Source organism: Aethalodelphis obliquidens, unplaced genomic scaffold (assembly GCF_003676395.1).
Source record: "Aethalodelphis obliquidens isolate GAN/ISIS:26980383/991018 unplaced genomic scaffold, ASM367639v1 scaffold48, whole genome shotgun sequence".
NCBI classification, from domain to species: Eukaryota; Metazoa; Chordata; class Mammalia; order Artiodactyla; family Delphinidae; genus Aethalodelphis; species Aethalodelphis obliquidens.
This window is the reverse complement of record NW_020837992.1, coordinates 14452333-14470458: the sequence shown is the minus strand read 5'-3', so window position 1 is coordinate 14470458 and position 18126 is coordinate 14452333. Positions and strand designations below refer to the sequence as shown.

The following is an 18126-nucleotide window of genomic DNA, read 5'->3' as shown; positions in this document are numbered from 1 at the left end:
TTAGGCTTAGATGAGGTCACAAGGATGGAGCCCTCACAAACGGGATTAGTGCCCTTATGAGACTCAAGAGAGAGCTTGCTTCCTCTCTTTCTGCCATGTGAGGATACAAGGAAAAGTCTGAAACCAGAAGAGGACCCGATCACGCTGGTGCCCTGACCTCAGTCTTTCAGCCTCCAGAACTGTGGGAAATGCATTTCTGTTAGCCATCCAGTCTATGATACTCTGTTACAGCAACCTCAACAGACCAAGATGACCACAACCATCAAATACCTTTAAAGTGCAACAGCCCAGGGATGGATTATATTTAATAATTTCACACTTGCTGTCACATGGGCCACACATACAGTTAACATGGAGTCATAAAAGAAGAGACCTCACAAGTTCAATATAAACTCATCCTCTCAAAAATCTATCTAAAAATCTATCTCAATTTTTAAAAATTGTGGTAAAATGGGTATAATATAAATTTACCATTTTAACCATTTTAAGCATGCAGTTCAGTGTCATTAAGTACATTCATTGTTGTGCAATCATCTTCTATCTCTAGAAAGACTTCATTTTCCCATACTGAAATTCTGTACCCATTAAAGAATAAATTCCCCACTTTGCCCTCCCCCAGGCAACCATCATTCTACTTTTTGCCTTTTTTAAATTTGGCTACTCTAGGTACCTTATATAAGTACAATTATGTATTTGTTCTTCAAGCTTATTTTCAAAATATCTGATAACCTCTCTGGAAATACCCTTCCTGCTTCTCCTCCTTCTCTCCTCTTCGCAAAACCCTTTCCATCCTCCAAGGCTTAATACCAAGATTTTCCAGTTGCTTCAGCCCGTGGGGATCTCTCCCTATCCTGGACTCAGAATGCTCAGAGTGCTCAACTCCCGTACTCCCTTGGCCCTTGTGTATACTGTCTCAAGCCATATCTTGCATTATTATTCTATATTACCCGTCATTTTGTGAGTAATTCTCTCCTCTCTCCAACTAGATTGTGACCTCCTAAAGGGCAGAGACTGAATGTACCGTGCTTTTCTTTTCATCCTCCACAACCTAAGCCTTCTATGCAATAGACACCCAGTAAGTACTTGTTAAATCCCCTGCTCCTCTTTAGAGAAGCTGCATAAACCAGCTGTCTAATCAACAAGCTCTCGCTTAAGCCTGATCATACTCTCTCTGGTTGAAACTTAAGTCCATTTTTTCTTATTTGATCTTCCTTGAAATGGACAGCAAACGTCCAGTGTCCTCATTAAACCTCTATCTATACTTGAGAAAGGTTAATGCATCTTTGTTAGCTTCTGCTTTTCCAGGCTAAGCCAAGATAATAAGACAGAACCACTATATTTACACAACAGTTTTTCCTAAGAAACCCATAACATTTCCCTCACATTAAGATCAGTTCTTTTTAGTAGTTAAAAGTCAACAAAGTTTTCACAATCTGGGAAGGAATTCCTCTGTTGTAAGTCATAGTTGGGAATTCCAGAGCCTCTGGCAAGCCTTTATTTTTTGCAAAAACTCCTTTATTGATCTGGTGTGATATGTACTGATACCCTGAGGATAGCACACACAGACATACACACACACACACACACACACACACACACACACACACACGTGCGCGCGCGCGCACGCACACACACGCACACCTGACCCCCTTTACTCAGCCTTGATCGCAGCAATGCACATTACTGGATCATTTCTATTGATAAAATCAGAACAGGAGTTTACCAGAAAGTAATCTAAAAAACTCAAGGATTATAATTTTGTGTACCAAAATCTTAGATGTGCAAGGGCTGGATGTGGCTTTTTCTCTGAGTATTGCTGATTAAGTGACTAGTAGAAGATTTTAGCAACTAGGATTTTCTAAGGATGAAATATTGCTCCTGTGTAATTGATACTAACAAATTTAACTGAAGTAATTCCAAGAAATGGTAATTATAGATGTATTTCCAACTCAATTTTTCTTCCCCAGCCTATAATGAAAGAAACAGAGCTCAGGCCGCTAGGGAAAGTGAGAAGCAGCTGGGGTTGTGTACTTTTGGTGAAGACACCCAGGTTCCCATCTCAGATGACGTGTCTGCAGAGTCATGTGGAGGGGCAGATGTGAGGAAGATTAATCTGCTCGCTTAAAATATCCTGAAGTATCAAGAAAAACAATTTGAATCTCAGAATGTTTGCAAGTTAACTGAAGGTTAATTAATATCTGGTTTGTTGAAGTGGCTTGTTGAGGGGTTTCATAGAAACCATAGAAATAACAATAATGGTTGGGTGATCAGAGGGTCACCCTAGGGCACCTGGAGGGAACCTCTGTGGGATTATTTCATGAGGTTTCTCTTTGGTTTGATTGTGTTTTTAAAGGTCTGAGAAAAATTAAGAAATTTTAGGCCTGCTTCAGATTGGTTTATAAAACCCTCACATAGTGGTGTACTAATGCTTAATGAAGAAATTTTATATCTTACGCACGACAGTTTTGACAGCGGTCGTAAACATGAAAGTTGGGAGGAATGGCAAGCACTCTAGCAGCACTGAGGTCATTCCCCAATCAGAAGAAAGAGCTGCCTGTGACACGTGGCATTTAGAAATGAAGTATTTGATCCTTGAGTTTTGGGTAGTCACAAAGGAAGGCTCGCAGAGACAAAAAAAAATCTTCTCTAGGAAAAAATAACAGAAGGGATATTTAGAGCAGGTTAAAAGTATGAATGTTAAGAAAAATAACATTTTCTCTTGGAAAAGAGTAAGTAGATAGTTATGCTCTTTTTATTCCACTTTGAAGTTTGAGAACCAATGCATCCTCCCCGGGGAACTGCAGACAGGCCAGGCACTTTCATAATATTCATACATTTATTCACTTATGTATTCGTCCAATCATCATTCATTAATCATCTGTCCAAAATCATTTATTGGGGACTTATTATATTTCAGGCATTGAGGCTATGATGATGAATAAGAAGTAGCTATGGGCACACAGGACAAAGATCCCCTCGCTTATCTGGGATTGCCGGGAAGGAGTTCACAGAAAATGATACTTGACGTGGGTTTGGTAGGATGAATGAGAGTTCAGGGTAAGAGAAATAAAATCCCACTGAGAGAAGGGTATGCAGAGGACAGGGGACAGCATTAGAGCAATATGGTAGAGGACCAGGTACAGAACACGCAGGAGCAGTGATAAGGGAGAGCTGAAACTGAGACCTTAGTGCACAAAGAGGCCATTTGTCCTCCAGCTCAAGGGCTAGAAGGCAGAAGTGCAGCCCATGGGCCCTCCTGCCATTTTACACACACACACACACACATGCACACACACACACGCACACACACACAGGAACATCTCTATCAGTTAACCCCCTCTTGAGAGCAGAGTTGACTCTGTCTGCTGTATCCCCCAGAGCCCAGAATTCTAGGAACAACACTGTAGAGTACTTTGGTAGAGGACCCAACATTAGTTTTGAAGCGTGAGAATGACATACACACATTATCTCCAGCCTGTAAGTTCACAGAGGCAGGACTAGGTCTGACTCGTGCCCTGCTTGGTCTCCTGTGAAGACCTGGCATGTAAAAGGTCCTCCTTAAATATTTGCTGCATGAATAAATGAACTAAATGAATGAGGCAGAGTGGAGAATGGACTAGCATGGGAGGAGGCTACTCTCAGGCCACTTAGGAGACATCAGAATCCAGATGAGGAATCACGGTGGGGTTGGAGAGAAAGGGCCAGAATTTAGACCAGCACTCCCCAGTAGACTTTCTGCAATGATGGACATGTTTTAGTCTGCACTGTCCGTGCCACATACAGCATTGAATACTTGAAAGGTGGCCAGTGAGACTGAGGAACTGAACTTTTAATTTAAATTTAAATAGCTATATGTGGCTATTGACTACCATATTGGACAGCACAATTCTAGGGTTTCTGTGACAGAATCAAAAGAACTTTTAATAAATTGGATTTATTTATAAATTCAATCAACAAATATTCATTGACTGTTTACTAGGTTCCAGAGGAGAAAATTGGGGCCAGTCTGTGGCAGTTGTGTGTGTCATGCCAAGGTGTTTAGACTTTGTAATAAAGAGTGGGAGGCTGGACAAGCTATTTTAGCAGGATTGGTCAATGAAATCTCACTGAGAGATGATAAGCTGAGAGTTGGATGATGAGAAAACTATGGGGATTAGGAAAGAAAAAACCTAAAACCCAAAACAAGAACTAGAACAATCATTGATGAAAGAAAGCAATAAGATTCAGCCTGAAGACACTTAAAGCAAGAAGGTACCTGCACCATCTGCAAGTCTAACTCACTCATTTTCTGTCTCCAGAAGGGAAATCGAAGCCCAGAGAGGTAACTAGACTTGCCTGTGGCCACACAGCTAATTAATAACATAGTTGGGAACAGACTTAATCTCCTAACTTCCAACTTCGCACCCTACTGGGTAAGTCTGAATCTCATTTTCCTTGCTAGTAAAAAGGTTATTGTGAAAAATGAAAAATGTAACATAGACAAGGTGTTAAAAATGGTAGCTATATTTATTATTGGATTTGTTTCAATGTTAGTGTTCCTCTCAAGTGATTATGTTATTAATAATAACTGTAGTATTATTTTAGTAATACAAAAGCATAATGCAAAAAATTTAGTAATTTAATAATTCAAAAAGCATGAGAAGGGCAATGAACATTCAACTCCTGATTTGTTTTAGTTATACTTGTTTAGGGTGAATCTCGGCTTTGGGCCTGTGCAATTAACGTCAGGCACCACCTGCCGTTTGCCTAGAGGCAGCTGCTGGAATTACAGATGCTGTCAGGGAAGAAATAACCAGCCTCTCCACTGCTGGCCTTGCAAGCCCACCTTGTTAAGTGGTGGCAAGTATCACAGTTCTAAGGTTTTTTTCTCTCTTCTTCTGAAGAGAGAGAAAAATGAGGCTGTGGTTTTCCCAACAGATAGAGCTGTCATCAAGCTCTTTATGGGAAGCTGCTGTAGACAGGGGTTGAAAAGACGATGAAGGCTTTAACACAGTGTGAAAGTTGAAATGATGAAAAGGGTGCACTAATAGCATGTGACCCAAGAAAGGATTTTCTGCCTTCAGGGTTAGGCCTTCATTTGGTTACTTGCCTTTTTATATCATACTCCCTCCCACCACCCCTCTGCCCTTTGAGCTTCTATTTTTGTAAATATTCAGATAGGACAAACAATATGATGAATAAGGTCCTAGCTTTGCCAGAGTGATGGTGTTGAAATCTCCATGTTGACTCTCCTTGACTTCTCTGTGTCACTTGACTTTCTGACCACACCTTTGGCGTTCAGCCCAGGAGTTCGGACCCCAAGCCCATGCTCTATTGGTTCTGTTGTGTTGCATCTCAGTTTGATGACTATCGAGCCATCTGTGCAATTATCAGTAATCAATAGTTTCATATACCTATTGCATGATCGCCAGAGTAACACTGACAATGAGGCATTGAACAACTGCAGGTTGCATGTGAAAGAGTGACCTGAGAGCCACATCTGTGGCCCACTGCCCACTGCCTCATCACTCCAACCCTCCCTGGCCAGGGCCGGGACCCTCTCCCCAGACTGTAGCCCCATCACCTCCCATCATTCCCAAGTATCAGTAGCCACCAGGATAATGCCTCTGCACTTTCCAGCCCTCTGGTGCTCCCAATGCATCCTATAGTGGACACAGTGACATACTTGGAGCCACAGAGGCAGAAGGTCCAAGTCACTGGCCTGAATCCAAGCAAGTGTAGATTCCATACCTCTCTCTACCACTTAGTTCAGCTTGGACCAATTATTTCATTTCCCCAAGTCTCCATTTCCTCAAATGTGAAGCTGGAATAATGTCTACCTCATAGGATACTAAAGAATTTTTAAATTGTATATGAAAATGCTTTGAAATTAGAAAGTACTACTCGAATGAGTGCAAGGCATTTTCATTAGTCTATGCTACATGGTATTTTTGTGGAAAAAATAAAACCTAATGAATATTAAATTATATTCATATCTAGCCAATATTTTATAATAAGTATAAATGGAGTATAACCTTTAAAAATTATGTCACTATTTTGTATACCTATAACTTATATAATATTGTACATCAACTGTACTTCAATAAAAAAATTATATTCACATCACTTCATTCATTCATCCATCCATTCATTCATTCACACATCCATTCATTCATTCACAAAGTTTTATTAGACACCCAGTCTGGGCCAGTCACTCTGTCAAGTGCTAGGTAGTTATATGATTGTAAATAGCCCAGATTCCTCATGGAGTTTACAGTTTATTTAGGGGAGGGGGACATTGTAAGCCACTAGTCATGCAAATATATCTATAATTACACAGCATGCTAGGTGCTATGAAGGGAAACGTGCATGTGGATAACAGTGGAGGGGCATAACTATGAGACTTGGTTGAGTTGACTTATGCAAAGCAAGGGCCTTCTAGGGAGCAGGAAGTGCATAATGGAAGACCTCAAGACAGCAGAGCACTTGGCAAATTCAAGGATCCAACAGGCCCTTGTGGCTAGAACACAAGAAAGGAGAGGGATCGTGTTGCCAAAATCAGGCAGGCAGAGCAAGAGTCACAGACGACTCCTAGGATTCTCTTATGAGAGAGCTGAGAAGTGTGAGACTAGTGGAACAAATGTGAGTAGAAGTTGTAAGACTGAGAGAATGTTCTTACTAGAGAAATGCAGTAATGTGGTCCATTTAATTTGAGATAGGATAAATTCATAAAGATTCTATTCTCTTGGGTGGTGAGAATTTTTACAGCAGTGTTCAGGATTTAAACACAGACATAGAAATTAATTTTTACATTGTTATTTGTAACTTTCCACTTCACACGGCTCTATATAAACATTCCTACATGTTCGTAGTCCATAAACTTGTTATTTTTATCAGCTGTGTAGTATTCCATCATGGTATTTTTGGAGCTTCTATACACTTGTCTGCTTTTTCGTTCTTTATAGTTTTTTCCCTTAAAAATAGTGCTGCTGGGAATATTTTTGTTTTCCCACGAGTTATTTTCTTGGGTTACATTCCCCTCATGGGTCATTTCTCTGCATGTCAGATGGCCGCTCTGATGCTCACAGAGTTTTGTGTCAGGCTTCACTTGCCCTGCCTGGGTGGGAACAAATTCCCAGGGTACCAGATGCTTCGGGGAGTTGGTGGGGGAGGGGCAGTGGCAGGCAGGAGGAGGATTTTCCTCATTAGATGTACAGAGAATGCAGGTTGTTGTGTTAATACGCTAATCCTCTATGATGTTGCCTCTATTGGGGTTTTTTATGCACTCAGAACCTCCATGGTCCTTAATCTGACAGGTAACTCGTTCTCCTCCCTCACTTTTCAGTTTCCCCCAAGGACTTTTTAAGTTCTGGTGAGTGTTGTATGTGGAACAGAAAGGTGCAAAGGTAGTGGCAATGAATTAACTTGTTGTTAGCAGGAAGTGATTGTGAGACGAGGCATAAAATCTCTGTGATTGTAATTAACTGAAAGTTATAATTACATCATCTAAGGCAAATTGTTCCCTGAGTGTCAACATGTTTACTTATTCCTTTATTTAATATTTCATTCTAACTTTCTAGATGTGGTTGAGAAATTAGTCAGGGACCAGCTTACCAGGTCAAGCAGGTATCTGGGAAATTCATCCAACTAATATATTTTCCTTGCCTGGTCGTATCTCACCTGCTCATCTGATCTAGTGTATCTTTTCAGCATTTTTAATTTATTATTAATTTTTTTTTTTTTTTTTTTGCGGTACGTGGGCCTCTCATTGTTGTGGCCTCTCCCGTTGCGGAGCACAGGCTCCAGACGCGCAGGCTCAGCGGCCATTGCTCACGGGCCTAGCCGCTCCGCGGCATGTGGGATCTTCCCAGACCGGGGCTCGAACCCGTGTCGTCTGTATCGGCAGGTGGACTCTCAACCACTGCGCCACCAGGGAAGCCCTAATTTTTTAAATTGAAGTATAGTTGATTTACAATATTGTGTTAGTTTTAGGGGCACACCATAGTGGTTCAGTATTTTTGCAGATTTTATTCCATTATAGGTTATTACAAGATAATGGGCATCCCTGTGCCTTGTTGCTTATCTATCTTATATGCAGTAGTTTGTATTTGTTAATCCCATGCCCCTAATTTGTCCTTCCCCCACCTCCCTCTCCCCTTTTGATAACCACCACAAGTTTGTTTTCTATATCCATGAGTCTGTTTCTGTTCTGTATATAAATTCATTTGTATTATTTTTTAGATTCCATATATAAATGATATCATATCATATTTGTCTTTCACTGTCTGATTTATTTCACTATAATATTCTCTAGGTCCATCCATGTTGCTGCAAATGACATTATTTCATTCTTTTTATGGTTGAGTAATAGTCTAGTGTGTGTGTGTGTGTGTGTGTGTGTGTGTGTGAGAATACCATGTCTTCTTAATTTGGTCAAAAAGTTACTGGAACAAAACAGAGTAACTGAACTCATTTGATTTGGGACAAGAGTATAGCTTAAGTTCAGTTCTCTGGGGAAAAAAAAACCCTCAATTCCCTGTGTCAAATATAATATAATATAATAATTTAGTCTACAGTTGTTGAAAACTGGGGAATACGTTCCAAAAGTTTTCTCTACCTTATCAAAGCAAAAGAAGACAAAAATGGAACATAATAACCAATTATCCTCTTTCTCAAAAAGAATATGTAAGAGGGGAGACAGGATCCTGATGGCCTCTCAGCCATTTTGGTCAGGACCACCATCACTTACTGTCAGTGATGTCTGTAGTTATTCATACTGGCAAGGATACTAACCTGCAGCACCTATGGAGTTTTATGCTTGACACTGTATCCTTATCTCACCACTGTGAGGTGGGTTTTGTCAAGATCACAAAGCAGTGAGTGATGGACTCCGATTCACTGCTCCTCACTTCTTCTCTACCCTGAGGACACAACGGCTGGAGGCCATGTAGGGTAGCAGGACAAGACCATGCTGCGAGCATGGAGAATTGCTGGTCATGTTAGCCTCTAATCTGTTAGGTGAGTTTAGGTAAGTCACATAAACTCCCTGAGGTTTTGCTTCCTGTGAAACAGAAGGGACTCCTGTTTTTTCTAACTCCCATTGCAAAGGCTTGTCAGATAATAGCTGTGAAAGTTTTTGGACAGTCAAGCATAAAGTCATAACAATAGGACATTATTTTGTATTGTGATCACTATGATGATGTGGCAAGATTCTCATATGAGACATGGTAGCTGCTCTGGGGTAAAGATTCGCAGAGGAGTCAAATTCGAATGTCACATCCAGTGAGGTTGAGATTCAAAATGAATCATTTGATATGCTGACATGCCAGGGAATCAGATAATTCACAGCCAGGAAGCAGCAGGAATCATGAACGTTGTGGATCTGACTTGACTGATGTGGTGACAGATGTATTCAAAGCATCACCAGGCTCCCTAAACAGATCTCCTTCTAGGGAAGCTGATGTCTGTGGGAGGCTCCCTCCAGAGACTGCAGGCCAGGAATTGATCATAACAGATCATGAGGGAAATTTTTACAAGACCCAGGGGCTCTTCAGAGTGATCTTGCTGACGTTATACCGACTCAGGCTCCGCCGTGCCTTGAACAATTACATCTCAGTCTTGGGTTTCTAGATGATGGAATACTTCCATAGCTGATCCAGGCAGCAGGACATGAAGGCAAGGCAGAAATGTCATCCGTACTTCATATAATCCCAGTAGACTGGTGGGTCTCAAACTCCAGCGAGACTAAAATCCCTTAGAAAACTTGTTCAAAGGCAGATTTCTGGGCTCCATTCCCAGGGATAGAGAGATTCCATTGGTATAGTTTGGGGCCCAGAACTGTGCATTCAAACGAACTCTTAAGTAACAATGCAGGTAATGTAAAATTAACATTTTCAGGGAAAAAAATGTAGAAGAGAAGGGCCCTGAATGAGAGTTACTATGATAAAAATTAAAAATCTAATATTTATTGAGCACTTACTATGAACCAGGCACTCTTCTATACATAAATTACTATAATACCTAATATGCCATATGTAAATTAACTCCTTCCATCCTCACCATGATCCCATGAGATATACAATAATATTTCATCCTTTTTTTTTTTTTTGCGGTACGCAGGCCTCTCACTGTTGTGGCCTCTCCCGTTGCGGAGCACAGGCTCCGGATGCGCAGGCTCAGCGGCCATGGCTCACGGGCCTAGCCGCTCCGCGGCATGTGGGATCTTCCCGGACTGGGGCACGAACCCTTGTCCCCTGCATCGGCAGGCGGACTCTCAACCACTGCGCCACCAGGGAAGCCCTCATCCATTTTTTAAATGGAGTAACGGAGGCACAGATTGCTTAAGAAGATCCTAGCACCTGTGAGTTCATGTCTTGGTTTCATAGTAAAATGTAAAAATGTTAATATCTCAGAAGAACTTTCTAGGAAAGGGATAGATTGTTCAAATCCCACCCAGAGGGAGAGTCATTACTCCTATAGCTCTAGCAATATAGCCTGATTCTAATATTAAAATTCATGCCAGCCTGGTAACTTACAGTAGGGATGGAGCTTGGGGAAAACTGCCCACCGTAGAATCTGTTTCACAGGATCCAAACATTGAGATTGGGGACCATGAAACCCCAATAGTTACAGCTTTATTCATAGGGCCCCGGCCTCTAATGCAGAAGTTGCTCTTCTCCCAACCAACTTTCTCTTTGATGGAGTCCTGTTGAAATGCTGCAGGCCTCATACTTGCCTACCAGGTTTACAGAAGGAGGAGTTTTTAAGCCTCTACTAATTAAAGTATAATGCTAACCATCTATGGCCAGTTAGCTCATTTAATTAGAGCCTATTAAGAATAAGGGTAGGGCTTCCCTGGTGGCGCAGTGGTTGAGAGTCCGCCTGCCGATGCGGGGGACATGGGTTCGTGCCCCGGTCAGGGAAGATCCCACATGCCGCGGAGCGGCTGGGCCCGTGAGCCATGGCCGCTGAGCCTGCGCGTCCGGAGCCTGTGCTCCGCAACGGGAGAGGCCACAACAGTGAGAGGGCCACGTACCGCAAAAAAAGAATAAGGGTAAACTCACTGAACCCTACATTCACTCTCTGTTACGAAAGAATTCTTTGGATTTTTTCCCTTTTCCTTGGTTAAGAAGAGCAAAGAGGCAGGAGACTTGGAAGACCCTCTTAACTGGGCGTAGTTACTGAGACAAACAGGCCAGCCCAGAGTGGAGGTAGTACTTGAATGTGTGTTTAAAAACGCTCTTTCCTGGTTTAATTATCCATGTACCATGATTTAAAGAACGTTGAAGGTGGCTGATCATTGCTTAAAATTTCGGAGCTCCAGAGTTCCAGGCCTACCTTTCTAAGTGCCTGACTGCTAAAATGTTCCATTTGATTGCTCTGCCAGAATCCCTTCCTCCAAACGTATCCCAAACTGAATCTATCATGTTCTCCACCAAGTCTCTCTTCTCCAGATGAAACTGTTTCTGTTCCTGATGACACTGTTCTCCCAGTCCAGGCTCAGAACCACAGCCATCTTTGAATGCACCCTCCCTAGATAGTCATCCGTGAGAGAAATTCACAAATTCTCTCTGTTCTGCTTTTATTCTTCCAACACTCTCATCACTGTCAGTACCACAGTGCAGATCCCTTTTCACCTCGTGGTATCTGGACCACACTCTGGAAGCTAATGTTGTCTTCCTTTGTTCATCCTGTGGCTTCTTCCTACAGTGGCTCTGGGAAATTGAAACCATATCATTCTTGAGCTCAAAATTTCTCCATGATTTTTATTGCCTATGAAAAGGTTCTGCCACCAATTCCATTGTGTGTGTTTGGGGCGGGTGCAGGGGGCAGGGCAGGGTGGGCGTTCTACCCACACCACCAAGCAATTCTTGGACACCAGCTGGGTATCCTACAGTTCAGCTCAATTTTGACTATCTACGCAGATGGCATCAGATTCCACAAGTTAAGGGCTCAGTCCCACAAAATGTCCCTCTACTTCTGATGTCAATTGGAAGTCCAGGCTGTCACCTATATTTCTGACCAGCTGGCTATAAATCAGAGATTTCCTCAACCCTTTCCTTGGGTCTGATTAATTTTCTAGAACCGTACACAGGACTCAGGAAACCAGTTTACTCACTAGATTAAAAGTTCATCACAGGGACTTCCCTGGTGGTACAGTTGTTAAGAATCTGCCTGCCAATGCAGGGGACACGGATTCGAACCCTGGTCCGGGAAGATCCCACATGCTGCGGAGCAACTAAGCCCGTGAGCCACAACTACTGAGCCTGCACTCTAGAGCCTGCGAGCCACAATTACTGAAGCCCACACACCTAGAGCCCATGCTCCACAACAAGAGAAGCCACCGCAGTGAGAAGCCTGCGCACAGCAGCAAAGAGTAGCCCCTGCTCAATGCAACCAGAGAAAGCCGGCACACAGCAACGAAGGCCCAATGCAGCCAAAAATAAATAAATAAATTTATGTTAAAAAAACCCAAACAGTACATGGTGGGAAAATGAAGCACAAGTATTGTTTTTAATCCACATGTTGATCTGTTAAGTGACTGTGATGGTTAATTTTATGCATCAACTTGACTGGACTAACAGATGCCCAGATAACTGGTAAACTATTATTTCTTGGTGTGTCTGTGAGGGTGTTTCTGGAAGAGATTAGCATTTGAATCAGTAGGCTGAATAAGGAAGGAATAAAGAAGATTGCCCACACCACTTTGGGTGGGCATCATCCAGTCTAGTGAGGGCCTAAATAGATCAAAAAGGTGAAGGATGGGCAAATTTGCTGTCTTTGCTTGAGTTGGTACACCATCTTCTCCTGCCCTCAGCCATCAGTGCTCCTGGACTTCAGACTCAGACCAGGACTTACACCATCAGCTGCCCTGGTCCTCAGATCTTCAGAGTTGGATTGAATTATACCACTGGCTTCCCTTCTCCAACTTGAAGATGGCAGGTAGTGGGACTTGTCCTCCATAACTGTGTGAGCCAATTCCTATAATAAATTTCCTCTTAAAGATATATATATATATATATATATATATATATATATTCTATTGGTTCGATGTCTCTGAAGAAATCTGACCTGGATCAAGACCCTGGTCTCCCCATTATGCTCACCCGTAGTATAATGTTGTCTTCTACCATCTGCTGGTAGCACTTCTCATCACCTCCCCTCTGAGACCCCATAACCAAGCCACCATCACCTCTCTTTTTTTATTGAGGTGTAATTACATACTATAAAAGTCACCTATTGTAAGTGTATAATTCAATGATTTTTAGTAGTCATTTAGTAATAGAATTGTGTAACCATCATCACAGTTTTAGAACATCTCCATCACCCCAAAACATTTCTTTGTGCCTATTTGCAGTCAATTCTGCTCCCACTTTCAATCCCTGGCCACCACTGCTCTGCTTTCTATATCTATAGATTTGCCAAGCACTGCTCTGTTTTCTGTATCTATAGATTTGCCTTTTCTGGACACTTCATATAAATGGAATCATACAATATGTAGTGTTCTGTATGTGGCTTCTTTCATTTAGCATAATGTCTTTGAGGTTCATCTATGTTGTAGCATGCACTGGTAGTTTGCTCCTTTTCACTGCTGAATAGTATTTCATTGCATGGACATACCACATTTGTTTATCTTTTCATTAGTTAGTCAACATTTGGATTGTTTCAAGTTTTTTGGCTATTGTGAGTAAGTCTTCTCTGAACTTTAAGTCTTTCTGTGGACGTATGTTTGTATTTCTCTTATGTAGATATCTAGATGTGGAATTGCTGGGTTGTAAAAATATATTTAACTTTATAAGCAGCCGCCAAACTGTTTTCCAAAGTGGGTCTGTCATTTTTCATTCCCACAGGTATAAGAGTTCTAATTTCTCCACATCCTCACCAATACTTGTTGTTGTCTGTCTTTTTGATTATAGCCATTCTAGTGGGGGTATAGTAATACCTCATTTTGGTTTTAAACTGCATCTCTTAATGATTTATTGATGTCAAGCATCTTTTCATGTGCTCATTAGCTCTTCTTATATTTTCTTTGGTGAAATGTCTATTCAAATATTTTGACTATTTAAAAATTGAATTGCTTGTCTTATTATTGAGTCATATGAGTTGTTTATATAATCTGGATACAAGTTCTTTATCAGACATATGATTTACAAACCATTTCTCCCAGTTTGTGCCTTCCCCCTTTCATTTTTCTAATGGTGCCTTTTAGAAGAGCAAAAGTCTTAATTTTTATAATGTCCAATTTATCAATTTTTTTCTTGTTTTGCTATCATATATAAGAATTCTACATCTAAATGTCACTACATTTTTTTTTCTTATGTTTTCTTCTAGAAGTCTTGTAATTTCACTTCTACATTAAGTCTATGATCCATTTTGAGTTAATTTGTGTATGGTGTGAAGTTACTATCTACATTCTTTTTATTTTCAATTTTTTTTGCATATAAGTGCCAATTGTCTCAGCCCTGTTTGTTGGAAAGACTACCTTTCCCCTATTGAATTGCCTTAGCATATTTGTCAAAAATCAACTGACCATAAATGTGAGAGTTTGTTTCTGGACTCTAACCTCTGTTCCATTGATCTATGTGATTATCCTATGCCAGTACCACATTGTCTTGCTTACTGTAGCTTTATGGTTAAGTTTGTAATTGGGCAATATAAATTCTTTTCTCTTTTTTTTCAAGACTGTTTCAGCTACTGTAGGTTCTTTGCACTTTCACATGCATTGTTGAGTAAACTTGTCAATTTCTATAAAAAATCCTGATGGCAATTTTATATGGATTGTGTTAAATCTATAGATCATTCTGGGGAGAATTGCCATCTTAATAAAATTGAGTCTTCAGTTTATGAACATGGAATGTAACTCCATTTATTTAGCAATGCTTTGTGGTTTTCAATGTACAAGCCCTATCTTGCACTTCTTTTTTGTTAACTTGATTCCTAAATATTTTATTCTTTTTGACGCTGTTGTGAATGGAAGTCATTTCTTAATCTTTTTTTTTTTTTTTTGCGGTATGCGGGCCTCTCACTGTTGTGGCCTCTCCTGTTGCGGAGCACAGGCTCCGGACAGGCAGGCTCAGCGGCCATGGCTCACGGGCCCAGCCGCTCCACGACATGTGGGATCTTCCCGATCTGGGGCACGAACCCGCATCCCCTGCATCGGCAGGCGGACCCTCAACCACTCCACCACCAGGGAAGCCCCATTTCTTAATCTTGATTTTGGACTGTTCCTTGCTAACATGTAGAAATATAATTGATTTTTGTGCATTGATCCTGTACCTTGTGACCTTTCCAAACGTGTTAACTCGAATATATCTTTTAATGTGAGCATTTCTCAAGATTTTCTACATGTAAGATCATGTTGCCTGTGAATAAAGGCAGTTTTACTTCTTCCATTCCAATTGGTATGCTTTTAATTTTTTTCTTGCCTTATTAAACTGACTAGAACTTTGGTACAATGTTGAGTAGAAGGAGTAAGAGTAGGTATGCTTGCCATATTCCTAGTCTTAGTGGGAAAACTTTTGCCAGTGAATCCATTTGGGCGTGACTTTGTCATTGTGGGAAGATTTCAAATTACAAATCAGTTTTTACCTTACTATATATCAATTCAGATTTTCTGTTTCTTCTTGAGTCAGTTTAGGTAACATGTCTTTCTAGAAATTTTTACATAAGTTGTCTAATTTGATGTAAAGTAGTAGTTTATAATATTCACTTATAATCCTTTAATTTTTTGCAAGAATGGAAAGGATTGCCCCTCTTTTTTGGGGGGGGTTGGTAATTTATGTCTCCTCTTTTTATTTCCTGGTTAGTCTAGCTAAAGATTTATCAATTTTGTTGGTCTTTTCAAGGAACCAACTTTTGGTTTCATTGATTTTTCTCTACTATTTTTCTGTTTCCTATTTCTCTGTTTTCTACTTCTCTGTTTTCTACTCTACTCTTCATTATTTCCTTTCTCTTTCTTGTTTTGGATTTAGTCCCTCTATTACTAGCTTCTTATGGTTGATGTTTAAGTTATTGATTTAATAACTGTCTTCTGTTCTAGTGTAGACATTTATAGCTATATAGTTCCCTCTAATTACTGAATTAGCTGCATCCCATAAATTTTGATATGTTGAATTTTATTTTTACTCAGCTCAAAATATTTTTTATAATTTCCTTGTGGTGTTTTTCTTTGACAAATGGTTTATTTAGAAGTGTTTTGTTTAATTTCCAAGTATTTAGTAATTCCCCCAATTTCCTTCTGTTGTTGATTTCTAATTTAATTGTATTATAGTTAGACAACACACTTTGTATGATTTTGGACCTTTTAAATTTATTGAAACTTGTTTTATAGCCTGACATATGGTCCACTCCAGACAATGTTCCATGCATGTGTGAAAAGAATGTGTATTCTGCTGTCATTGAGTGGAATGTTTTATAAATATCAGTGAGGGCAAGTGTTTTTAAGTCTTCTCTATACTTGCTGACTTTCTGCCTAGCTGTTCTATCAATTTAAAGTGGAGTACTAGGATCTCCAACTGTGATTTTTGAACACTATCATCTCTTGCTAATGTTATTGTAATAGCTTAGCACTCCCTGTCCACCCTCCCTGCTTTATTTTTTTCAATAGGACTTATCATCATCTGACCTTGTATATATTTTACTTATATGTTAGAATATATAGGTCCTATTATGGCAGGGATTTTGTCATTTTTCATTGCTCCTGTAACCATAGTACCGGTAAGAGTGCCTGACACATATGTCACTCACAAATATTTGTTGGATGAATAAACACATCACTGAACAAATGGCACCCACTATTCTCTTGGACAAGTACAAAACTCCTTACCCTACCATCTGGAGGATAACTGTGATGGATCAATACCAGTGGAATACTGATAGGGAGTGGCCATAGGTGGAAACTCTCCCTTCTCCCTCATGTTTTTCCTTAGGGTTTCTCTCTCCTTATATTTTCTAGTCATCAAAGTAGTAGGACTTGAGGACCAAGACTGGATGTAGATCTTGAGGAACTAGGCCACTGTGCTTGATTGAGATCCAGGCTGTTTGGTGGCCTTCTCCAGGCAAAGGAATCCCCCTGGCATCAGGTGGCCCTGTGCAGCTCAGTGGGGATTAATTTCCAAGTGGAGAGGACAAGGAGGGGCTAAAACTTCACAGTAACAAACAGAGCAGCTTTCCCCTGCACCTACACTTTTTCCTCCTGAACCTGAGACAGCTAGCCATAGGGGGCTGGTCCAAGATTGGGTGTTCAAAATTCCAGCCAAACATCATTCCATCTCAGCACAATTGACACTATCTACTCAGATGTACATCTTGATGTAGCTTTGAAATTTTATGTTTATCCTGCTTTGGAGGGCTATATTATATATAACAACATCAGAAAAAATAATACCCCAGCATGTAACATTTACTGAGTCCTTGGCATATGATATCAAGATTTTTCACATTTATGAAGTATATTGGATACTTTATATATCTATATGCTTAATCAGTTAAAAATAAAAGACTGACTAATATTTTTCTTGTACTCATTAAAGTTAGGTCTAAGTCTTATAAACTGTTCTTGTATGGTGTGCATAACCAACTAGAGCTCAGAGGAGTGGTCTGAGCTAGAGACAACAATTTGGGTATCATGTATAAATGTATGATAATTAAAGGTATAGGGATAGATCATATGCTCTGGAGAGTGATAAAAGGAGAGAGCCTAGCTCAAAACTTTGAGGAATTTAATTTTTAATGGTTGAGTAGAAGATGATGAGCCTGAAAAGGCAGAGAAGGAGCACCCAGAGAGGTCACAGGAACACTGGGAGGATGTTACACACAGGAAGGTGTGTGTCAGCTTTCTGAAAGCTTGCAATTCTCATAACACACTTTGCTTTGGGGGAGTCTAACTCCTAATAAAGTACCTATCATTTAATTAAAGATTATCGTTAAGCAGGTGGTCCTGAAATTGCACTTGACACCAGATAAATAGTTCTCATCCAGATGTACCTGCAACACTGGAAGGATGTAGATTTTTGCATTATTAAGATGTTGTGTCTTCATCAAAATTAGTTTATTCCAATTCTTGCATTCCCCCTCTGAGTGTGGCATATCCTTTCCAGTTACCCTATTATTCATCTATGGCTTTTTGGCATTCTAGTAGTAAATTTG

At 40.4% G+C, this 18126-nt stretch overlaps 1 protein-coding gene across 1 annotated transcript in view; it reads left to right on the top strand.

Annotated features, from left to right (window-relative positions):
- Positions 1-18126, top strand: part of TSEN15 (tRNA splicing endonuclease subunit 15) — a 139068-nt gene that overhangs the window by 64784 nt on the left and 56158 nt on the right. The window contains exon 7 of the transcript XR_003427984.1: positions 4299-4412. The gene's annotated coding sequence lies outside the window, so the exon portion shown is untranslated. The remainder of the gene's footprint in view (positions 1-4298; positions 4413-18126) is intronic.